The 26,858-nt window shown below is 34.5% G+C and overlaps 1 protein-coding gene across 3 annotated transcripts in view; it reads left to right on the plus strand.

Annotated features, from left to right (window-relative positions):
* Positions 1-26,858, plus strand: part of CDH12 (cadherin 12) — a 935,429-nt gene that overhangs the window by 713,995 nt on the left and 194,576 nt on the right. The gene's annotated exons all lie outside the window — the stretch shown is intronic.

A 26,858-nucleotide genomic window follows, 5' to 3' on the forward strand; every position in this document is an offset into this window, starting at 1 on the left:
TCTGGGCTTGCCTTCTAGAGAACACAAACTCTGTATTAGCCCCTGTTTTATCTCTTTCTGTCTCTGTCTCACTCTGTCCTTTTCTTGCTCTCTCTCTCTTTACACATGTAAACACACACATACACACATACAAACATTTCCTTGGCAGTTAAAAGTAATAAACAGATGAACGATAACAATGATAAAAATCTAGGAAAGCCACAACGTGGCAAAACAATATGTGGAACAAGTTTTGTTAAACATTAGCCAACATGTATTATATAGCCTGGCAACTGCGTGATTTTATGTTAATAAAAAGAATTTCCAGCTTCACCAGTCATTTTCTCCTAGCTGCCTGATTAGTCCTCTGTATTATCGATTTATATCTCTATAAAGTCATCTTTAAGGATTCTTAACCTAACAATAATAAGTAGAATTAAGTAAACCCAAAAAGTGTTGTAATTCAGACAAGATAATTTCCTCCGCTCTAGGTTTTGCCTACCAGTTGGTACAAACACCAAAATGTCTTATTTTTGCAAAGTAGAGATAGGAGGGGCAATAGATATTATTTTGTGGTCAGTGGTTACCATCCTCGTTTTATATTAATGCATGAGGAGACTGAACCCAGTATCTGTCTATTATTACCATTATTAGTGTCCTTATCTAACTCTATTTACTCCATCTTATTAGATTTGTCCTAGTCAATCTTAGAATAGAGATTTTTCTAAAATACTGAATGTAGTGAATTTGAATGCAACTAGTTGTTAAGGCTGTTTCTGTTCTCAAAATGATTTGTTTATGCTTCTTAGGCCAATTTCTTCCACTATTAAATAAAATGACTTATATTATTTAAAAAGTTCACAAAGAGGTAAGCAAGAGGATAAAACAGATAATGATACTAATTGCAATGGTAACAACAGAAACCCTTTACTGAGAGATTAATGCAAGCCTGTTACAGTATAAACACTTTATATGCATCATCTATTTTTATACCCAGAGCAACCCTTCATGCCAGTTACTGTTAGCGATCACATTGTATGGATGAGGGCACTGAGGAACAGAGAAGATAGCAAAACAAATAAAGGTAACAAAGGACAGAGCCTGGACTCAAACCAATATCTGACTCAAAGTCCCATCTCTCATCCATTGGTTTGTAAACATTACATCTATAGGCCAACTTACTAAAGCCTTGGGTGATTCAATACTATGGTGTTGTCACATTTAAATTATGAGTAATATGCATATTCAACAGTCTGGAATGTAAAAGCAGAAGTTTAGATGATAGGATTATTTGAGTCTATTAATAATGATCAAAGCTCTAAAAGTGAATGGCATTACCTGAGAAAGCATTTCAGTTAAGAAGAAAAGGTGGCCTGAAGCACAGACAGAGAGTTATCCAATAGGTTGGGAAAGGAGTGTAAGCCTGCAAGGGAACTGATGAGAGGGTCAGATGGAAAGAGGGAATATATAGTGTCTCAGAAGCCAAAGAAAGGCTATTTCAAAGAGAAAATGGCAAACAGTGTTAAAGGCTGGTAGGAAGAGGACTGAAAAATTTCCACTGGATTAAGCCAAACCAAACCGTATGGATAACCTTATCAAGCTGCCCAGGTAAAGGGATGGGGCTGGAGGTACTAAGTGAGCTGAATAGGTTTGAAATAACCATTGCAGAGAGTAGTAGAGTAAGTTGACTAGATGGACAATTTCAGGTAATATAGAAAAACAAAATTTTGTAATAGCGATTATCTATTTATTCATTAATTCCAAAAGCATTTGTCAAACAGTCTCAGTGTGCAAGGCACTGTTCTAAGTCGCTGGGCACATTTGGGTAGAAAAACAGACAATATCCCTGCTCTCTTGGAAATTAAGGTCTAGCAGGGTGGTAAAGAAACGATGAATGCCAGGGTAAAACGTGTTACACAGTATGTTGGAAAGTGACCAGTGTTATTTAAAAACAAGTAGATAAGAGTTCAAAAGACCAAGAGTGTTTGTGGTGAGAGCAGTTTCCAATTTAAAATGGGATTGGCAAATATACTTTATTTTGGTGATATCTGAGCAATGAGATGGACTAGAGGAAGTAAGAATTAGCTATGTGGATATCTTGGAACAGCATCTAGGCAAGGGAAGAGCCAAAGCAAGCTGCTTGAGATGGTAGGCCAGTATGCCTGGAGCCCAGTGCTCAAGGGGAGAGTATTGGAGATGAAGTTAAGGAAACAATGGGAAGGGGATGTGGGGGTCAGAAAACAGGGGGATTGAAGGCCATTAAAAGGATTTAGCTTTTACTGAGTGAAATAAGGGCCAGTTATATTGCTAACAATGTGCACCAGTCCCTGACTTTTTCTAGTTGTGTTCAGTTTGGGGACTATATGCACTGAGAGGTGGCTTCGCAATTGGTTTTGACGGTTACTACAAAAAGACAGAGTGACAAAAGAATTGACTTTTGACAAGTGTCTTATGAAAATGCAGGACCATATGTTTCCAGCTTGATAATGAACAGAGGGAAGAAAAGAATCAGTGGCTGTACTGGAAGAAAGGAGGGGAAAATGGACTGGGGATATGAGGAGGATGTTTGTAGTTCTCATTCACTCATAAAAAGATAAATACACGGAATATAGATCCAGAATTAGAGGCTTCTTCAGCATTGGATCATCCTGGTTCTCCTTAGTCAAACCTCTCCCAATTCCAGAACTAAATTAATACTTCAAGGTTCCGGGACAAAGAGGAGAATAAAAAATTCTGAATCAAAAATGTTTGATGCTTTAAATAATACGTTTCAAAAAGAAACTAAATATTACACTTCTGGAATTTACAGTAAGTCTAAATCTTTTTTTGTTTTTTGGCCTACTGGCCGTTCATTCACTCTCATTCATTTACTCATAAAGCTAAACAAAGAAAATGAACATGTTTTTAACTACAAATATAAAAAACTAAAACGAATATTGGGAAATATTCCTTTTAAGAAGCTGTGATATTGCAATTTATAATAAGAAATATATATTTGGTCTTTGTCTCGTTTCTAGCACAGAGTTTCTAAAACCCTCGAATTTCCTAAGTGATGAGAGCAATAAAGATGTCTTTCATTGTGTTAATGTTTTGGACCTCATTTTAGGATGGGGGTGGTTGCCAGGAGAACCAACCATGTGATTAGAGGTTTGGGACTGTCAGTTTCATCCCCTAACATCCAGGGAGGGGAGAGGGGCTAGAGACTGAGTCACAAATGGCCAATGATTTAATCAGTCCTACAAATGTAATATAGCCTCCATAAAAACTCAAAAGGACAGGATTTGGAGAGCTTCTGCGTTGGTGAACACGTGGAAGTGCGGAAGAATGGCATGCTTGGAGAGAACATGGAAGCTTTGTGCCCTTTCCCCATGCGTTGCCCTATGCATCTCTTCCATTTGGTTGTTCTTGATTTATATCCTTTTATAAAAAACCAGTAATCTAGTAAGTAAAATGTTTCTCTGAGTTCTGTGAGCTGCTCTAGCAAATTAATTGAACCCAAAGAGGGTGTCTTGGGAACCTCTGACCTATAGCCAGTTGGTCAGAAGTACAGGTAACAGCCAAGGCTTGTGACTAGCATTTGAGCAGAGGCAGGGAGGGCTGTCTTGTAGGACTGAAGTCTTACCCTATGAAATCTGAGACTATCTCCTGCAGATAGTGTCAGAATTTTTTTGAATTCTTCGACACCTGCTGATATCCAAGAATTGCTTGTTTAGTGGTGTGGGTAAAACCACCCCCCAAACACTTTGGAATTGGTACCAGAATCAATGTAGAAACTTTAAGAAGCACGCAGAGCAGTGATAAAAATGTCTTGTGTATGAATAGTGGAGGTATAATGTGATATGTAGTCAACAGAAACTACACAGGGAAGAACACAACAAAGATGTGGGAGTGCATTAGAAGGACTGGACAAGGCTCCTAAGAGGATACAATGTTAGATGAACATGGTTTAATGTGATGAACAGGTGATGTAAGATTGTTTAGCATATTTTGATTAGGAAATCCATCTTTCAGGACCATACACCAAAAGCAAATCTATGTGACCCCCAACTCATTGTTCTTAATTTTATTTTGGGTAAATATTAACCAAAATAGAGAAATGATAATGATTATAATGTGTTACTTATAATATATCGTGTTGAAAGACACAAACACAATATTTGTTAAGAATAAAATCAAACTGATCTACTGAGTTCTATAGAGGTAAATTCTTTTAGTAGAAATAAAATAAAATAAAATGTATTCTCACATATCTTGTACAGCTAAGGCAAATTTGCGTTTATCTGAGTGAGTAGAGAGGAACTAAACTGGCTGTATCCTCCACTTACTGCTCTAATTTTCGGCTGGTTGGACAATGCTTTTCTAGAAAGTCAAGTACTGATACTATAATTTACTATTCAAATTATTTCTTCATTTATCTCGACACATTTTCCATGTTGTAGTTTTTTTCCTTGTATATGTCAATTACCCACTTTGTGAGCCCTGCCAGTGAGCACTGGAACTATTCAATAAAATGATTCTTTCCCATAGTGTTCAGAAGGGTGACCCACTGTGAATGCAATTGAAGCCTTTTCAAAACTTGATTCCCATTAATGTTCATTCTGACATTTTCTCCTTGGCTTTCCTTGTTACTAGATGCATGATTGAATGAAATTTTTAGCTTGTAGATTACTGGACCTGTTAGTGGAGTATTTACTTTGATCGCTAAAGACTGGCCTTAAAAATTGTTTCACTTACTTTGATAGTGGGACAGCAACGCAAGAAAAATAATCATATTTTAATTAACAGTGAAAGCTGACTGCATTTACTAATTCCAATTAAATAAACCCCTGATTCTTCTCAACTCACACATTATTCACATAAATACTTGGAGAAAAGGTGAAGACAGCAGTTCTTTTTATGCATATTTAATATACATGCATCATCCTGAAAATGTTATATGTTATATAAGGTAAGGATTATTCGTGAATTTACAGAGGCAAATTCCATTCTCTGACTGGCAGTCAGATCCGTTAACAGTCATATATAGTTCCCACACAGGTATCATTAAAATGAAAAATATTCACTTTTTAGACATACCTACACTAAATCAAAAGCTCATTTTTGTTTAAATATTTTTCTTCAATGATACTATATCATTTTTGAAAGTACAATTTATAATACTCAAAACAAGGCCAATCAGATATCTGTCAGTTGTGAATACATTTCATACTTTTCCTTGGAGTACTCAATAAGCAAGTACTTCTGTTTGTATCCATTTTGAGTCAGTTTTCAGAGAATCATACTTTAATCAGGAAATCTGAGCTCATAAAAATCATTATATTGATTTTTTTTCAATATTACTCTACACATTAAGCCTTGTCTCTGATGGCTAATGAAATACTTTATTTCATGATGTGTCTCCAGGCTAATGGAGATAGGAGAAGCGTTATTGCCAAATTTTATATAATATTTTGTATTGGAAGAATTGCTCACACATCCCTTAAAATCACATTTGTTATTTCCTAAAAAATGACTTCTGCTCAAATATAATGCTTACAAATACTCAAAGAGACAACTTAAAAACAGACAATTTGTAATTGGTCTGATTGGATTTTAATTACACTATAGAAAGGATATGGAGAAGAAATCCAATAAAGAACTGATTGTTGTTCAAAGGTATAAATCTTATATTTTATTAGAAAATATAGTTAAACAATGAAAATGGTGTAATTAAAACTGAAGCTTCAAAACAATTTTATGTGACTTAGTATATAGAAATGTATACTATATATTGTTAGCATATAGATCTGATTTACAGCTGAGGGAGCTCTGTGTTTTCAAGTCAGATAATTCCCCTTAAATTTTCTTGTCTTTTAAAATTCTGTACATGATAGTTGTTTCATTATTTATTACAGAGTTTATGATTAAGTTTTCTTTTGCATAGAATATTTATTGAGGAAAAATATGACAAAAATAGCTCAATCAAAAATGTTAAGGGTATTTTTCATGTTATATTTATCAATTGAGTATTGACAGAACAAATTAAATGAGTTTAAGATTCTCTCTTTTTACATGTGTTTTACATAGATTTGATTCCTACTATAAATTTAAATAATTTTAACAAACATAAATACTGTGTGTGAAGAAAAGTATCTACTAAGTAAGAACTGGATTCAGCTTCATGGAACAGAAATCCAACTATAATCTCTTAAACAAGTAGATTTAATTTTCTTGTGTAAAAAGAAGTCCAGAGATATGCATCCTGGGTCTGTACAGCAACTCCAAGATAACATCAAAAATGGTGCTTAATTTTCCAATCCATCATCTTAAGCTTTCTGCTTTCTTCTCTATGCTCATAAAGTGTTTTCTGCATGTCTAGCCATTATATCAGCAGGACATGAAAAAGATGAAGGAAAAAAATGAGAAAGATGAAAGAAAAGCAGCAAAAAGTACACACCGGATAAGTCTGTCCATTCAAAAAAGTTCTCCTTAAAGCCCCAAAAGGTTTCTTTCATGTTTACTTCATTAACCAAAATGGAATGGCATGTCTGGTCTGACTCCAAGGTATTATGGGGAGGTGAGCATTTTAATTAGGCATACTGCTAGCCAAGACACAGCCCATTAATAATAGATTCAACCCATATGGAAGGACTCTATTAATAAGGAGAAAAGGGAAATGGATATTTCATGGGCCACCAGGAGTGACTGCCACACCCATTATCAACTTTGTGATCAGATCCCTAAAGGCTAAGATGTTGTTAAAGAGATTGCTAAAAGTAGAAGTTCAAGTATCTTCAGTGGGATTGAAGATAGCAATTCTCACTGTCTCTTATGATTTAATGTTCTGGAAGAATCATTTACTGCTACCTGCAACAGGTAAAGGTGGAAAATTTAGAGTGCAGAGTCATTTCCACCTGCATTATGACTCCCCAACTTCTAGCAATGTAGGAGGGCACGTTATTTAGCATCTCTTGGCATTTATTTTCAAGTTTATAAAATGCGAGAAATTTTAGAGTGGGTACATTATTTTGCAAAGAGTAGACACACGATTACCAGATCATGTCCCATTTTTCTTAAAATTCATGGAATCAATAATTTTCAGTGATTGAATAAAATATTCAGGAAAAAGAAAACTGAGTATCAATGAATTTTCTTGATGACTTCTTTTTTCTGATAATGTAAGTAAACAATTCTAAGTAAATAATCAGTTGATTTTAAGAACTACTAAAGGCTTGGTTTTAAGCTGAGTAGATATTCAATGGAGTGTAAATAAAATTTACAGCAGAAAAATATAGTAAAATGAATTCCATGTTGACTGTGTTTATAGGTATGGCAGGAAAAACATTTTGCATTATTCTGGCCATCACTTGAAGATTGACTGTCATAATCTTTGCTTCTTCTATGTGGCAGAGATGTGAGTGTCCTCCTGGTTGCTTCAATATTTCCTGCCTGTAACAACTAGAACATTACAACTGGAAATTGAATCAGCAATAATTACATCACCTTACACCTAGAAACAGTCACAGCGATAGGCTGATTCTGAGTTGCTACAGCAAGACTCAGAAGTCTGGTCCACCCCCTTGTTTTTTGGCCTAGGTTAAGCAGGTAAAGTGCTGCCTGTGTCCAGTCATCCAGCTGTCTCTGAGACTTACACACGGACCCCTTGATCTATTTTGTCTTGCAGAAATCATTTGATCCCAGGGAGATCCCAGTTTCAGGTTCCATGTGGCATTTATAGAGTACACATAGCTGTTGGCTCAGGCTATCAAATACGAGACTAAAAGAACACTAAGTATAAAGAAGCAGCAGAAGGCAAGAGGTTAACCATGACTGAACCTCAGTAATAACAACAAAAAATTTAGCTTGGCTCCAACATCAATGGAGACAAGAATGTAGGCATAAGAGGTTGGAAGGAAATAATAGCTAACACTTAATAGTGCTTATTTTTTTTACACTGTACTAAATTCTTTACTTCTACTATCTTATTTAATCACCACAATTTCCAGTATTTTTCCCATTTTACACAAAAAAATTAACTATTTTGCCCAAGGTCATAGCACCGAACTCAGGCAATTTAGTTCCAAAGTCTGTGTTTTTAAATGGTATTGCCGTTATATCAACATAAAAGTAATACATAAATTTGAAAAGGAAGCCTTAAACTATTGCTGAGTTTACTGCTTTGAGAGAAATCTTGATAGGCTGACCTATCCACCTTTATGACTGGAAAATTCCATAGCAGATGGGTACCTGTAGGCTAGACTAGCAGTGGTTCCAAAGAGATGCCTTTAACTGATAGTGTTCACTAATAGCAAGATTTATCACGGACATTATGGAAGACATTTAATGGCTACAGTGCTCTTAGAGACACGTTCTGGGAGTATATGTTTCAGGCTGCTGCAGTTTTTCTCAGATCAAATTATATTTCTTGTGACAATAGCGTAGCGTTAACTGATGGAGCGTCAAACCTGAAGGGATGGCTCAATGGGTTTGTATTCTGAATTGAAAACAAAAGTCAATTTTTATGTGCTCTTAGCCTCATGTTTTGAATCAAATAATATTAGATGCAATGGGAATGTTAGAAGAGACTGCCTCAACTTTGCCTTTTAAATGTCCATGCTTCATTTTTAAGACCAGGATAAAAGCATGTGACAAAAAAGTCTCTGGAGATTATTAAACAACAATTTTCTCACGGTGGAACAATATATCTACATTAATTGACACTTGAAGAGGAACTGATGAGTCTCCGCTAAGAAAACAGTAAATAAAAGTTTGTAAAAAAAGAGAAAGAAATCAATGACTAGTATTGCTTTAATAAAGGATTCCCCACACATGTCTTGCTGCAAACTGTCAGCACGAGAAGCTCTTCAAATCTAAGCATTGTGAATGGAACTGGAGGACCGTTAAGACCTCTGTTAGGATTGTTGAAGTATTTAATTTGCTATGCGTGACGTTTTAAGTAATATTTTGGATGTGTATCAAGTATAGTGAATGTAAGATGCTCCTTTCCTTACACAGCCTATTTTGAAGGAAGGAATCTTTACACTTCCCGTGAGAGGGAAAAGAACAAAGAAAGGCAGAGCATATAGAGCTGGATAATGTACTAAAGGGTGGATTACCTTCTCAGAAGACCAACTGTGGTTCACCAGGGATATTCATTCCAATGACACAAAAGAATAGATTGTCCCCCTAGCTTTAAATGTTCTTTTATTTAAGAAACTGTTTACTACTATTCTTCTTGGAATGCTGGCCCTGGAAATATTTTGTAAAGACTTAATATCAATGAAATTTTACTCAGACGATTCCAAATAAGTAGGCTGATTTTCCTGATATTTTGGAGAAACAGCTTTTTTTTGTTTTAATGTATGATGACACTACAATTATTAATGACACGAAATTATTTTAGGAAACTATTTGTCATCTCCGTACTAGATAAAATTAACTTGGGATATACTATGTAAGAGAAAATGAATATTGGTGTTAATAGTAAGAACCATACGTGATTTATGGAGGAGAGACTAGAATTGCATTATCTTTGCCGTGTATGTGTATATGTATTTTTTAAATTTTGAAAGCTTAAACTTACTCCAGATTTAATAAAGAAGGAAGATTTTAGTTTTATTTCTTTTTTCCTTTATTGACTGTTGTTGCTGCTACATGGCTAAACGTTATCATTGCTTTTTCTTTTTTGCTGTCTATATAGGTAGTGCTTATTATAGTTATTATAATCAATTATTATAATTATTATAACCAATAAGCACTACTTATATAGGGTCAAGGAGGAGGAAAATTAACAGTTATAGAGGAGAGTAAGGAGAAAGTAAAAATAAAGGACAGTTTATACCCTAATATTGAAGTTTCCTTCTGTCTTCTTCACACATTGGTCTTGACCTTCTGTTACAACCTCAATCTACCTAATCAAAGAGTACACAACAAGAAGAGCCCTTTGTAAAACTTACTTTGTATAGCAAGTTTTCCTGCTAAGGAATTATATCCATAGCCCTCAAATTACTTTATATCACGTAATAACTTTTAAAATTATTATCCCAAAATTGAAAACAATATTGTGAGTTGTGAAATCATTGTAGGTTTTATAACTATTCCTAAATAATCAGGTACATTACTTTATATATATCTATTAGCTTGAGAACTTACAGATTTATTTTCTTTTCCCATTTGCAGTGCAAACACAAACAACTATTTAAAATACATGTATTATTTGCCATTTTCTTATCTGTTATGAGAAAGAGAAAGAGACTCATGGCCCCATAAAAAGGAAAATAAAATTGTACTCATTGAACCAACTACACACAACTATGTATTGTGTGTAAAAGTGGGGAGCTGAGAGTCTTTTTTCTACATTCAAGTGACATAATTCCAGTTATATTATGGCATTTCTAGCTATTTATTGCGTAGTTTTCCATGGAGAAATATCGCTATAGTTTTTAGTCTTATCTCTCATTGTTTACTTCAAAACTGTATAATATATAGTAGACTATTTATGGGTAAGATAAATTATATTGCAGCTTTAATTTTTCAGGTTTACAGCTCTCACTTGTGACATAGAAAATAAAGAGATTTAAAATCCATTTCAAGTATGTAACTATAATTGCATAAAATTTTATGTTCCACAATATCTAACTTGTGATAAAAGATGTGAAGTGCAGAAAATATCCACCATTACTCCCTCTTCATGACCACAAGTTTTGGGCCTGTTAAATAGGGTTAAATGTTGGGAGGAAAAGGTTTCCTTTTTTGTTGAACAACTGCCAAAGTAGGTTACAGACAAATTAAAAATAAAATAATAGAGGAAGTGTATTATTTAGATTAAGTCAAGACACCTGAGTTTTGTTTCCAGCTTCTTAACTTCTGAGCTGCAATATATTGGACAAGTATTTTAATATCTCAAGCCTCAGGCCCCTCATTCTCATCACTAGGAGGAAAAGATTATTAATGATGTCAAAAGAAGACAATATTTATAAAATAATTAGTACACTTGTATAAATTATTCAAATAGAAAACATTAGTCTAATTATTAATAATCAAATTTCATTTGATTTATATTGTTCTCTACACACATACCCAAGTCTGATAATGAAGCTTATGTCTACTAATTTTACTCCACGTTATTTTGTCTTGTGTTGCTAATGGAGCTTGAAATTGATGTGGTCCTTTCTAATCCTGGCATCGATCTATTCTCAGTCCCTGATGCCTTTTGGTGGTTCTGACTTTCCTCATATAGTGCTGTAACACATTTACATGTAAAATCATTATGAAATACAGTTAACGTAATTTGTCTTATCTGAAACCACCCGAAAACTAAGGTTCTTTTACTTTTAACTGTTTTAAAGTTTATAGGCACATCATATTTTGATTTATTAAACATTATAAGGCTGCTTTCATGAGCCACCTACCTCCAAAATAGCAGCAGATACTTTCATTTGCTGTGATGGAAAGAAATCTGGGCAGAGAGTTGGATAACCCAATTTCTATTCTGAATTCTGTAATTAACTAGTTCTATGGCATTGAGGAAATAAACCAGTTCTATGATATTGAGGAAATCACTTAGCATTTCTGATTCTCATTTGTGAAAGCAAATAATTAAAAACAACATGATCCAAGGTACTTTCCAATCTCAAAGGGCTGCTTTTATGCCATGATAGAAACCATGCATAAAGACCATTTTTTCTTTTAATTTTTAAATCTCCTTCTTACCAAGTCAAATCACACTAAGAATATTTTTGGATTATCTGACACCAGTATAATTTGGGTTAATAGTAGCCTGTTATCAACATAATTGAGAGACAGCCAAGTGAGATCAGTCTCTCTCCAGTCAAGGAATTGTGCAATGGTCTGGACTGGCCAGTCCAAGAGTTGTGGCAGAAATAGTTCTAGAATATGAAAAGACACAGCCTAAACCTTAGATAGGAAGCTTTTTTTTTTTTCAAATTTTGTATTTGAACTGATATCTATTTCTGAGCTAACTGCTCAAATGCCTTATCATTCTCCTTCCTATGAACAGGATCAATAAATTTCAAGCATCATTAGCAGCAAGTGTGTACTCAAAATCAACAAATGATATGCCAACTTCTCAGTGGAGGTTCAGGATATAAAATGGGTGCAACTTTGTTATATCTGCAAACTTAGAACGATCGTAGAAGCAAAAGTACTCAACATTTTATAAGGCAATAAATGAAGGCTCTTTTAAACTAAAATACAGTGTTATTTGTATTTTTTATATGCGAGGCATCAAAACTTGGAATTAAAGAAAACTTATGTTAAGTGCAAAGTGTTTCCTCAAAAAAAGGTGGGGGGTTGACTTGGACAGCAGCTAAATTGCGGCATTGTAAAGGTTCAGACAGAGAATTTAAAAAGTATTCTGTGCATTGTTACGAGTTTTCCGGTGTGTACCTGTGATTCTGAAGTGGGGAAGGGGACTAGGAAGAAACTGTGAATGCTGACCCGGCTTCCTTCAACATGTATTCTGCATAATGAGGTAGCTGCTAAGCTTTCATTTTAAAAAGTTCCATGTTAAAAAGGAAAGCTTAGGACAACTGTTTTAGAGAATACCAGTAAGAAACACGGTAAAATTAATGAATTTGTGCATTTCATTAAAGTTTAATTAACTGTCTTTATTTGAATGGCAGGAGTAGAGGCCCATGTCCCAGTGTAATCTGTACAGAATGAGACAGCACATTTCATTTGACTTCCCACAGCAATTTACACAATGAAATCTCTGCCCTCAATCCCGTGCTCACCACACACTAGATCAATCGCCCAGTTTCCCTCAAATTCAAAAGGTAACATTGGCAGACATTTCACTTTGACCTAATACAAGAAACAGAGTTGTTTCAACTTGTATAAAGGATGAAGTAGCAGCCATAGTGCAATATGCTGGGTTTTTTGTTGTTATTTCTTTGTTTTTTGTGTTTTTTTTACCAACTTGGATGTAGAACAACAGATTTTCTACCCATATTGATTTTTGGTGACTTACTGTTGGATTTGTCTCCAAATCTGTGACACTTGAATACAATCAGTATTTAATAAATGTTAATTGCATAGAAAAAGAAAGTGGGTGGTTCTGCTGGGAGTGACTTAGGCAGGATTTTTTTTTTTATGACCAAGAAAACAAAATTCAGAGTAGGAGGGTTGTGGGTTCATGCTATGGGAAAAGTCTCAATGAATCCTGGAATTGACATGATGTTGTCGTAATGACTCTCTCTCCTTTCTTGATTTCTCTCATCTCAGTCTTGCTTTGTGTGTAGACTTCAGTTCCTTCTGTTTCTTAGGTGCACCCATTATGTCGTCCAAGGTTCAGGGTGAGGTGAGTCCTATCTCAGTAGTGAAGCAGCAACTCCTCTGACAGGAGAGGCAGTTGCTGTCATGGGCCAGACCTGAGGTTTCTGCCCATAGTATGGCCAGAGGGACAAAATGCAGTAATTAACATCACGAGATTCACAGGGTGGATTGGTCCAGGATCACTTATACAAAAGAAGCAGCAGGTGTGTCTACTAGAAATAATGGAGTAGAGACGTGGCAGGGAAAATTGAACAAGCAGATGAATTAAATAATGTGTCAGAAAATTGGGACACATAACCAAGAAAACAAAATTGTTTCTGTAATCGAAAGTCATGATTTCTACAAAAAAAAGTGAAGTAACAATAATATTAGATTTCTGTAATTACCCATATGTACTAGTTTTCTATTGCTGCATAACAAATTCCCACAAACTTAGCAGCTTAAGACAACACTGATTTATTAACTCACAGTTCTGCAGGTGGAAATCCAACATAACATGATGGGGTTCTTTGCTCAGGGTCTTACAAGATTGAAACCCAGGTGTTAGCAGGGCTGTTTATCTCTCTTGAGACTCTGGGTGAAAATATTAGCTTTCAAGCTCATTCAGACTGTTGGCAGAATTTATTTCCTTGCTATTTTAGAGCTGAGATTCCCTTTATACTGCTAGCTGTGGTGTGGCGACTGCCCTCAACTCCTAGAGGTTGACCCTCTGTGTCAGCAATTCTCAGCATGGGTGTTTGTTTTCTTCCAAGCCAGCTGGAGCATGCATCTCTGACTTCCCCTGTCTACACCCAGAAAAAACCCTTCCACTTTTAAAGGTTGCATGTATTTGGTTCACATCCACCCAATATAAGGTAACCATGAGTTAAATCCATAGACTTCACAGTCTTGGGGATTATGCAGGGAATGTACACCAAAGGGAGAGAGATCTTGGGCAACATCATAGAATCCTGTCTACCACACCACATATTGGAGTTCAATCGTAATTGAGAATTAGGCTTGATTTCGATTCAATTCTGTGTTGAGTATGCACAAGTTTTATGGTCTGAAATAATACAATGAAGTGTGAGTGGACGCTTGTTAATCTCAGAAATTCTGTCTACAACTTATCTTAATCAGTACCTAGTGATAAATGGAAAGAAAAAGATTATAAATAGCAATGGAAGGAGATCAGTAAAGAAATTAGTTTTTGTTTTTCTCTTGGAAAGAATGCAGCTATATAATCTATAATATTCGTATGTCAGTTTTAGGAAAATGTGCTGCAAACACAGACGCATAATTCTATGGATTACATGAATGATTAGGAAAACTTAATAACAAAGCAATTCAGTTTCTTCTGAAAAGCAAAGGAGAGATTTATTCGTCCTTTAAGGTCTCAATCAATGTCAAATTAAGCATCTACTCTTATAACCTTGAATTCCCTGTTTTTTTTTTTAAAAAAAAGCTTTGACCTTTAAAAATGCAATAGGCTGAAATCAATTTATTTCACTCAGGCATCCAATAATATGTATTTGGGAAAAGCAGTCAAAATTGAGGTTCCAGCATCTGTGAGAGCTGTTTTCATTTTTCTTTTTTTTCCATTCTTCCCTTTTTCCTTTTAAAGTCGAAGTCAAAGTGAACTATTATCTCTTTGGAGGTTTCTTGGGAATCCTATTAGCCCTGCTGGGAAATAAGTGAACCCTGAGAATGATTCCTTCCTTAATGTGTTTATAATGAGAGCTTTTAAAAAAGCATCCCTGGCTAACCTGTATTTAGAACAAGCTGCAACTTACTATGCTTCTTACGCAGAAGCCTGTTTCCATTTCTCATTAACATATTAAAATTTAGTAATAAGATTACTCATTTCATACTATTGGGCAAAAAAATGAATATTTAAGGTATACATTATCTTGCAAATGAGATAATATTTATGACACTTCGTAGGAGAGAAGACAGAGATAGAAATTGTTAACACTAAATTTCACATAATACAACTTGACTCATAATACAAAGAAAGCAACCTGTTTAAGTACTTGGATTTATTTCCTCTACATTTGTGATATTATACTTCTAAAATCCGTTTAAACTAGTTACTGTAAAGAAAAGAAAGAACATAAAAGACTTCAATGAGGGGGCTTTGTGCTCGAACACACAAAGCAATCCCCACGGTAACACACGCTACAGAAAATGGGTCACCTTCAAATCACCCTTGAAAACAAGCAGATAGTGTAATTTCAGATTGTGTTTGTAAGAGCATCATTTTATAGTATATACATCTGCTTGGCCTTGTATTTGCATATGTGAGCACACAAAAACACATATGAATACTCTCTTTCCCTCTCTTTTTTACTCTTACACACATGTATACACACACATCTGAACATGCTCATACACATGTCTATTTGTGTGGTTATTAGTTCATTGTGAGAAAGAAAGTACACGTGTTAATGACTATTTCTCTAATTAAATGGACTTACTCCATTACGTTTTTAACATAATGGATTTTTATATGTTTTAAAGCAAATTGGGGTATAAACAATGTACAGAACCTTAGAAAAAATCATTTTTCATTGAAATATTTTATTGATGGAAAAGTAAATTATATTCTCTTCAACATACATATTGTTCACTTTTTTCTAGTTATTAATTGTTCCAAGTGTATAATTGACACAGTATATTATTGAGATGATTTCTAACTGTAAATGTAATATCACTTTGTATTTTAAATAAAAATACAAATGTAACATGCCTTTTAATTATACAGTATAACTTTATCAAAACTTTTTATGAGAAAGTGTGATTCGAGAGTCATAGAACTATAAAAACAAACAGTGTTTTGAAGGAATATCTTTGTGGCTATGACCCTTACTGTTCCCCACTGGAGTCCTGTCTCCTTGAGAACAAGTACCAAGTTATGTTCTCTCTTATAGTGCCTGGTGCCAGCACTAATGGGCAGTCCAAAGCATTTTTGAATGAAATTGTTCTCATTAACACATCCATAATAATAGAGTCAGGTTTTGCTCAAACAAACTGATGTCACAAAAATAATTCTTAGTAGTTTGCATCTCTGACTAATCTAATTCACTGACCAAAGATTTAATGTTGTTGTTGTTATTTCTTTTCTCTCAAGAAAGACCCACTTTTGAAGGTTACAAAAAAATGACATATTCATCAAATTAAAAGAGAGCTGATTTGGTTGAAGTGCTGGTCCCAAAGACGCATGGGATCAGACGAGCTGATTTCAATCTCAGCCCTGTACTTTGTCTTTGTGCGTCTGGAGCCAACTTAGTCTCTCTGTATCTCGATTACCATATGTGAAGAATGAGGATGATAATAGGAGGGTTGTACTCACAGGGCTGTTCTGAGTATTAAGGTGGTTTTAGACATATAAAGCCATTAGAAAATTGTATAGCAAAAAGGAAGTTTCTTAGGGTTTTCTATCATTATTTTGGATTCAAGTAGTTTTTCTGTACCTATAAATATAAATTAATATAAATGGAAACAAATGTTGCTATGCTTGGCTCATTTGGCAGTAAATTGGGAGAAATGAAGGAATAGACAGTATGAAGTTAAATTCTCTATATTATCCTTCAAATTTTATGATATAAATATCAGAATCCACATTTTACATGTGAGGATTCTGATGTCTAAAGTAATTTAGTAACTAACACAATAACATCCAGGTAAGAAGAAATAAGTTTGGAATTCTAACTCAAAATTTGATGCTCACGGATTTTAGGTCATCCTATGTTTTACATTAGATGTAAGATTTGGGTTTGTCTGCTTTATTAGAGTTATTAAATGCATATACAAAGAAGTTAGGGTAGGATGTATAACTTTTGAAAATTAAATTTTACACTTTGAACTATTACAATTTAGTTAAAAAGATTTCCTTTATAAGATTTATCATGTTAGCATATCACTGATTAGTTTGAGAATTAAATGAAGCTTATAAGAAACATGGCAAAGTGCCTGGTATTCAGTAAGAGCTAATAGTAAAATAATAACATGAAAAAATAGTAATAGTAACAACAAATTAATAAATGATATCTAGCTATAATAATGTATCATTAGTATTAATAATCCATCATTTTATTTTTATTTATTTTTTTAATTAGTTAAATTTTTTTGAGGAAAATTAACCCTGAGCTAACATCCGCCACCAATCCTCCTCTTTTTGCTGAGGAAGACTGGCCTTGAGCTAACATCCACGCCCATCTTCCTCTACTTTACATGTGGGACGCCTACCACAGCATGGCTTGACAAGTGGTGCGTTTGTCCACACCCAGGATCCAAAGTGGTGAACCCTGGGCCGCTGAAGCAGAACGTATGAACTTAACCACTGCACCACCGGGCTGGTCCCAATAACCCATCATTTTAAACATTTATTTTAAATCTAGAATAAATCATATAAATCTATCTAGCATTCTGAAAAATAACCACATTTGAAATCACACATAAAATTCACTTTTATTTCAAATAGAGATTCAAATAGACTGACAATTTCATGAGAATAGTTTATTGTCAGGGATGTTTTGTTACCTAAAACCTGGCTTTGTGAAAAATGTTTTACAGCTATGGAAATGTAGGAAAGAAATTATTTTAACCTTCTCCTCCCATTAATTTTCCCTCCCAAATCCAGGCACCATGCCAATGGCCTCTCAAACTTTTGCAGAAATACCTATTAATATACTGTGACACTCTCAAGTGATAAAATGTAATCTGGGTGAGCTAAAGTTGTAAAATATGAAAATCTGAAAAAATAGTTAGGATGCCCCTCACATGTAACCACACATGTAAAATTCAAGGAGAAAATGAATGATCAAGAGAACATCAAGTGAATAGTATATATTTTTCCTTAACGGGATGTATACTATATCCTAATACATGAGCTTTTGTTGCTCACAAGCGTTGCAAATAGTCTTTGTTCTTCCTTGCTCTTCCTTGGCATACCTCTGGGGAGCTGTGGGCCTTTTTGAAATGGCTTTCTACTTTCTTAAATAGAAGATAAAATATTTCCAGATGATAAATAGCTTTGGGTCTGTAACCGAGGCAGGGGAGTTCTCAACACGCATTGGGCTGTTAAAGGAATTCCCAGCCTTGTAAAGTGGTATTCCTCTTGCTCAAACGGCAACAATCAAGCCAGGAAGAATAAATGAGTCCCCTTAGGGAGGAGAATGGAATAGAATGTCAAATATTCTTGAGCATTCAGTGGCTTCAGAAAGAGAGAAATTTTGCATTATAACATTACTCAGGCAGAGTCATAGATCATCTTTGAGTCTGGTCTGCTTTTGTCAGTAAACAATACCTTAATCATAATCTAATGGCTTTGTAGCTAATACAATGGCCGGTGTGATATTCCTGAGAACAGAATAGGCATTAATAGGAAACTAAGCAACTATGTAAAAGGAAACACTAAGTATTTTAGAAGTTCACTAAGGAGAATACTTTGCTTTATACATAATGAAATTATTTCAGCCAAAGAAACTCACACAAAATTTTCTCATACTCATTTTGGCCGGTTTATCTGAATGAATCCTGTATGTAAATAAAAGAGTTACAATATTACTTCAAATCTCATGCACTAATTGATGAACCATAATACTAAACCATTCTACAGTCTTCATAATCACAGATTTTAAAACTGGTAATGAATAACACCACTTACTTGCCCTTATTACACCAAAATTTACTGAGGCTTGTCCTACCAAGGAACCTTTCCCATACATTGAACGTGTTTACAGAGATGGCTGGCACAAGATGCTTGCAATTAGTGTTGCAAGGATCTATATTAACTAGGGCATACTTTTATGCTACAATTTTTCCTCATAAATATTTGAGACTGAAGAAGAGATATTCTAAGACAGAATAGCAAGACATATCAGGAAGATTGTTGTTCCAGCAGACAAATTCAGAGTAGGGGTCTAGTTCCTTGAAAAAGATAATAACAAATTAATAAGTAAATATTAAAATGTGTGATCCTTCTAAATTTAAAAGTAAAGGTGGAGCCGGCCGGGTGGCACAGCGGTTAAGTGCACATGTTCTGCTTGGGTGGCCGGAGTTCGCCGATTTGAATCCTGGGTGTGGACATGGCAAGCCATGCTGTGGTAGGCATCCCACATAAAAAGCAGAGGAAGATAGGCATGAATGTTAGCTGAGGGCCAGTCTCCCTCAGCAAAAAGAGGAGGATTGGCAGCAGATGTGAGCTCAGGGCTGATCTTCCTCAAAAAACAAAAAGGTAAAGACACAAAATCCAATGCAATGCTTGAAACTTGCTTGGACCTATGTTCAAAAAAATAAGGAAAGAACTGAAAAAGATATTTGGAGAGACAAGACAGGAAAATTGAATATGTGCTGGTTATTAGGTGATGATAGGTATTTTAAGTAATTTTCTTAAATTAGATAGTGATATTATGATTACATGAGAATAGAACCTTATTTTTAAGAAGTTGGTTCTGAAGTGTGAAGTTGTTGATTACTTTGATGTTGGCAAAGTTTTTCAAATTGTCCATACATAGAGATAAAGTAAATACAGCAAAATGTTAATAATTGTTTAATCTAGATAGTGAAAATATAGATTTTCGTTGTAACATTCTTTCAATTTTTCTGCTGGCTGGAAGTTCTACTTAAAACAATTTTGGTAAAGGAAGATGGTGTACCCCAACATGCTTTTCTCTCCTCTTCTGGGACCATCCGTAATGTATAATATAGGAACAAAAGTCTTAACTCATAATCCTGATGGGAATGGTGTGGGGGCATTAGGCAGCTTAGCCAATTTTTATAAATTGGTAAGTGGATGAAGGACTGCTGATTGGTTAATCAAGTTCAAAGAAGCTACTTATAAGCATTTACATTGAGAGGGCTCTAGCCTAAGAGAAACAAGTCTGAAAAAGACTCAGAAATGCAAACAATTAAGAGAAAAGGAGAAAGATATACAGGGAAAACACAGAGATTAACTGATAGTCTGTATACTGATAGTCTGTACATAGAATTTCTCCCACCTGCATGAGAATGCATTGGATCCAGGATAAATGAGCAGAATGTAAACAATAAAGAAATAATAAGAAGAAGTTCTTCTGTAGAGATCAGGAAAAAATATGGCATTGTTGGAATACCATTATGGTTAGTGATGCGGGGTCAGCGAGCTGAAGAGTTGAAAGAAAGATTTCTTGGACTCTCAAGGTCTGGCAGTAGTGCTCTTTTATTTAGAGACTAGTGTGGAATAGCATGGGGACAGGACCCACGGGCAGTAAGGAACTGTTGAAAGCATGGGGACAGGACCCATGGGCAGTCAGAGCTGCTGCTTAAAACATAGGTTGAGACTAGGGCTAAATTTAAGGCATAGGTATGTGTTATCGCTTTACAAGACAAAGAAGAGAATATGTAAAAAAAAGTTGGTAAAATGGTATCAGTGCAGGTGGGGTCTGGTTATTGAGTGGTCCTATAACTTTTAGATAAGAATCAAACCAGATTAAGTAAATGGCTGAAGCCACCACCTTAAATATTATTTTTAGCTAAAGACAAAGGAGAATGTTGGGAGTGGATGGGGAGTCGATCCTGGGAGATTACCACATAAGTACAGTAAACAAGATGCAGATTTAAATCCTTGCCTTTCGCATTGATTAAGAGTTTCTAGAGATAAAGTCATCCCCCCTTCTTCCTGGTACAGAGAGGGAGACACCTTTACAGATGGAGATTTCCTTTACAATGTAAATGTCTCTTAACAAAGGGTAAGTAAATTCTCCTCCTCAGAACCTCCTTCCCATCTGCAGTTTTTAAAAGTAACCAGCCTAAAATAATCCTCATCAGTTAGTGTCCCTAACCAAAATCCGACATCAAAAGAAATGATTGATTGCTTTTCTATTCATCCTTGGACAAAACTCTAGTCAATAAATTCAACCCATGAGCTCAAAACTCCATCCTTAAATGTCAGCAGACAACTGAGAGTCATCAGATGCTTGAGGAAAGTCAGCATTATGAATGACAAAAACTCAAATTCCCAAAACAGAAAAGTGATCCTGAAAAACCAGATAATTTAGGGAAAACACACAAACACACACATGATTAGAGTCCTGAAAAAGATTCAAGAATATTCAGAGTCCACAAAATAAGTGCATGATTCTATAAAAAGGGAACACTCTTAGTAAACAAAAGAAATCTTGGCAATTAATTCTGTGAGGTGTGTGTGCACATGACCATGTGTATTGACTTTGAAATGAGGAAAATAATAAATAATTGTAAGATAATTTAAAATGTTTTCACAAAATAGACCAAAAGATACAGAAATAAATAATGGGAGTAAAACATATATGATACATGGGAGATGCAAGAAGCCTAAAATTCAACATATGAACTGTAGATGAAGAACAGGGAAAACAAAAGATAGGAAATAATCATAGAGGGAAATTTCTCAGTGCTGAAGGAAGATAGTTTTGAACTGAAAGAATTCACTAAGTGCCCAACCCAATGAAAGAAGCACAAGTACACATCAATTCACACTTGGAGACAGAGCTCAAAACACAAACACATGCTTGGAGACAATGTTCTAAATAATTAGAATAACAAGATAAAAATAAGATTGTAGACACTTTAGAGAAAGAAAAGAGGAAAATAAAAATATGGACAAAGGAAACAAGACAGGCTCTTTCCTTACAATGGAAATATAATTAAACAAACATCAGTATTACCATTGATTTCCATCAAGCAATGGTTAAATGCCTGCTCCATTTGGATTAGAAAGAGAGCTCCCTGAGGGAGGTATGTTGTGAAAGGGAGATGTGAGGTTGGTCCTGACAAGTGGGGTGAGCTTAACGGTATGAAAAAAGCAAATAATACAAGCAAACAAAGAAAAAAGACATTATAGGAAAATTCCGCCTGCAAAATGAAAATATACTAATCATATTGGCATTGTATATTACTTGGCTTCAGAACAAAAACATTTACATTATTATTATTATCTAAAGAGTGCTCTTTTTTTTGGTTTTTTGATTTCACTTTATGTTTTAGCATCAACTGATAGACAAGGCTTTGAAGGCTTATGTATTAATCAGATTTCTCCAGATGAACAACCAATAGGAAATATATATATATCTTTATTACAAGGAATTGGCTCACACAATTAAGGATTTATTTATTTATTATAAGGAACTGACTCACACAATTATGGAGGCTGACAAGTCCTGAGATTTGCTGTTAGCAAGCTGTTAGACCCAGGAAAGCCCATGGGGTAGTTCCAGCCTGAAGGTGAGCAGGCTCAAGACTCAGGAAGAGCTGATGTTTCAGTTCAAATCCAAAGGCAGAGAAAAACAACGATGTCCCAGCTTGAAGGCAGTCAGGCAGCAGGAGTTCCCTCTCAGTCACAGAAGGGTCAGTCTTTTTGTTCTATTCAGGTCTTAATTAATTGGATGAGGCCCACCCACATTAGGGAGGGTAATCTGCTTTACTTCCTCTGTGGATTCAAATGTTCATCTCATCCAGAAACACTCTCACAGTCACACCTAGAATAACATTAGGCCAAATGTCCAGGCACCCCATGGCCCAGTCCAGGTGACAAAAAATTAACCATTATAGCTTACTTTTAAATAGACCAAATTCACAAATTTTTAGGCCCAATTCTGTATAATACAGACAATGGAAGCTGGTGGGAAGAAAGGGAAGGAGGTGTAAGAGGAAATGTAAAGATTTTAATGCTGTGATCTTAGGAAATGGAGAAGCACAGTTACATTCTATGACTGAACTGAATTCAGAGACAAAGGTACGCACATACTATTTAGACTCGTGTTTCATTGATAACAAGTAGAATAAATATTCTACAAAGAAGATATTACAAGTAAGATATTACAACTCTATTGGAAAAAGAGAGATGGCCTGAGGTTTGCAAGTCAACAGAGATTGTTCAAATTGATAATTAAAGAAATACCTTTATAACATTTATTCATTTACCAAACATTCACATATCTGTTTTGTCTAAGAATGTAACAGCAACAGTTAAATTGTGATTTTCCCTAGTGAATGAGATTGGGAGTGGGAAGAAGAAAGTTGTGCATTATAAGCTCTTCCATAGTCTTTGATTTTAGCCATTTCAATGTGTTACTTTGATTAAAATTCTTGCAATAAATTTAAATAATAAATTTATATTTATTGTTACAGCAAATTGTCTATAATTTAATCCATCTAGAAAGCAGATTATAAAACAGTGTGGTGCCCCATAATATCTGTGGACACCTGATTAGTACAGTAATCTGCAGGTATATACACCAAATCAAATACTTGTTGAACACAATTTTTAATTTTCAGGCAAATACTATCTTTTCAAAATTATAAGGTTCTTCTTCCAACATACCCCATGGTCTCCCCTTGCCTGGTAACTACCCCCTATCCTGGCAAACAGCAAATGAAAATAAAATCATTGATGGATATAGTAATCTAAAAGCATTTTCTATTTTAGGTGCACTTTTTAACCCAGAGAAAATAAGAATAAATTCCTTCTTTGGGCAGCAGTTTCTAAAATATAATCAGAGAGATGCTAGTAAACATTTAAGTTTAGATTAGCTTTCTCAAAACTTTAAAGCCCTGGAATTCAGATTCACTTACACTCTGAAGCTAGTCCTCAGTATCTTTTTAAAGCCTCTTTCCGCGTCTCATTTTCACGCTCCATCTGAGAGGACTTGGAAAACATCAGAAAATAACACCACCACTTCCACAAAGCAACGGCCTGGACAGTGCATATTTCTACATCCATCATTTATGGAACTGTTTCGGGGAGAAATTTTATTTTAAGTGTCCATACTAAAAGAAGATATTATTGGAGTTGGCTGCTTCAGTCAGCAAATACACTCAGCACCTACTCAGAAACATCTTTTTTTAGATAATTGGAATAAGAAACATTTCTTGCTGTTATTTTTAAATTGCTATAAAGGAAAAGAACTTTATCCTTGTGGAATATTAGCTTGCTGTCTGTAGTAGCCTAAAGTCCCTGTGTAAAATGACATTGTGTGATTTTTTTCATAGTTTACGCAACCCAAAATGAGGCAAAATACACGTCTCCTTCTGTAACCTTCCTCCTCCTTTATGCAAATAACACTGAGAAGTAGCTTCACAGCTTAAAGTAAGTCTGAATTCCATTGCTGGAAGATTTACAAAACCAATTTCAGCTATGTAGATCAATTTCTAGAATCATTGAAGATTCAAAAATTTTTGATTGATAAAGTTTTATCCTATTTTTGCTCTTGATAATTATCTTTTTATTTGAGTACACACACACGCACATACACACATTGATCTCATTGTTTATGAAAGGATAAGTAAAACCCATTGAATCATTCAATGTCCTAGAATGAACATAATGCAGACATTAAAAATAATTTTGAAGAATTTCAGGTGACACTGAAAAATGATTGCTGTATAGTGTTATTGAAAATGTTGATTCATTTCTTGTTTTTTATATTATGTGTATATGTATGTACAATCACATAATATTATGTTTAAATGTATATATAGATATATTTATATATGTATACCCTTTCAGTTATATTATACATGGTCACTTGTATATAAGTACATATAGCTGAAAGTGTATAAAAATGATAAAAAGTTATCTGCAGGTAAGAAGATGGTGGGGATTTTTATTTTAATTTCTAACATTCTCTATTCAAATTATTTTATATGTGATATAAAGAAAATTCTACAATACCCGACATCAGGCCAGCATCATTTATTTAATATTAGAATTGATGTTGGAAAGACACCTATCCTTAAACTATTCGCCCATGCACCAGACTCAATCAACACTGAATAGCTAATTTTAAATATTACCTGTCAATGCAGGATATTGTAGGTGATCTGCTTGAAGATATTATCAGACAATGAACTGCCATAAAATTTCTAAGCTTCTCAAGAGTTTTACATTAACTTCATTTTTGGTTCAAAATTTTCACGTATTGTCACATGTTTCTTCTGAAGCTTTCATCTTTACAAAACTCAACTTTAAATTAGAGGGAAAAGGTGGGAGACTAAGCAGGAGAAGCAACTGAATCTATTTTGGATCTTGGCTAGAGCTGAAAACACAGTTGCTTTTTTATTCTTATGTCAATTTGAAAAACAACAGTTCTGAATTTAGCTAAATGAAGATTTTTTTGTAACTCTGCTTGGATCATTTTGAAAAGCCTACTTATAATTTTCACTCGGTTCCCAGGATATTACCACATATTCTTTTGAGCTATTGGCACATTGGATCCAGTTTATGAAGTCATAGCTTCTGCATTGAGCTTTTGCCTGCCTCATATCTTTAGATAAATTTGGAAGCAAAAGCAATATCCCCTGTGTTGAATACCTTTAACAGTATGGTTTAAATTTGTAATTTGAAATTCCTAAGTTCAAAGAACGTTTATCTACAGCTTGATTTTACACTTGAAACTTCCCATGCTTCGTAGTATGTTGTAAAAAATTAGGGGGGAAAACCTTCCTCCTGTCATTCATAGCAATTTTCCTTAGACTTGAGAAAAAGACATAGAAACTATTAAAGAAAAATCAGAATCTTGTACCCCCTTATTGTTTTCTCATTTTTTGAATTATATCGCTTACCCTGGTATAAGTCTTTCGGTTATGCTCTTATGCAAATATACTTTCAGAGCAAATTTTGAAGTAAATACAAATTCACAAAATGAGTATCTTCATTTTAATAACATTAATTTGATGGATGATGTTATTTTACTGAACCTAAACCTGAATGTCGAGTTTAAGAGCAAAGATGTAACCACAGTTGGGTTTGTGTTTTGATATTACTAATACTAATACACAGAAAGCTTGTTTGCAAAAGAATATTTGTCGAATTTAAAATATTTTCAAAGCTTTTTTTGTATCTGTTGAAAACATTAAGAAAAACAGAATTCAGAGCCAGCCCTGATGGTCTAGTGGTTAAAGTTCGGTTCTCATCACTTTGGTGGCCCAGATTCATTTCCTGATCAGGGAACCACACCACCCATCTGTCAGTTGTCATGCTGTGGCAGCGGCTGACATAGAAAAACTAGAAGGAGTTACAACTAGGATATACAACCACTGGGGCTTTGGGGAGAAAAAAAAAGGAGGAATATTGGCAACAGATGTTAGCTTAGGGAGAACCATTGCCTGAAAATAAAAAACAAAAACAGAACTCATTTTTACCCAAAATTTTGAAAGAGAGCTGTGTCCATGGACACTTTAAAAGTCTGACACTTTTTCTTTGGCTGATTTGTTGACTGGAATGACCTTTGAAACGCAAAACCTTGGACATTGAAATCAGATGGTTGTACTCAAATGAGTGAGAAAAGTTTAAAACATGTTAGATCAGCATCTGAATGAAAAATAATATTTATAAGATTATACATGCTATATAATTTAAATAGAATATATATTTATATTATTTATAAAAATATATATTTATGAGCATATGTATTCTTAGACCACTATATATTATATAATATTTATATTATGTATATTTTCTTGGGTAATTTATAGATCTCCAAAACTATGTCTATGTTCCATTAATTCATGGACTCCAGTTTGAAAAACACTGACTTAACAGTATCACAATAATAATTTCTCTTCTCTTTGGTCCTCTCTCTTATGCCATTTATGTGTACCTTATT

The sequence above is a fragment of the Equus asinus genome, chromosome 10 (assembly GCF_041296235.1).
Source record: "Equus asinus isolate D_3611 breed Donkey chromosome 10, EquAss-T2T_v2, whole genome shotgun sequence".
Classification (NCBI taxonomy): domain Eukaryota; kingdom Metazoa; phylum Chordata; class Mammalia; order Perissodactyla; family Equidae; genus Equus; species Equus asinus.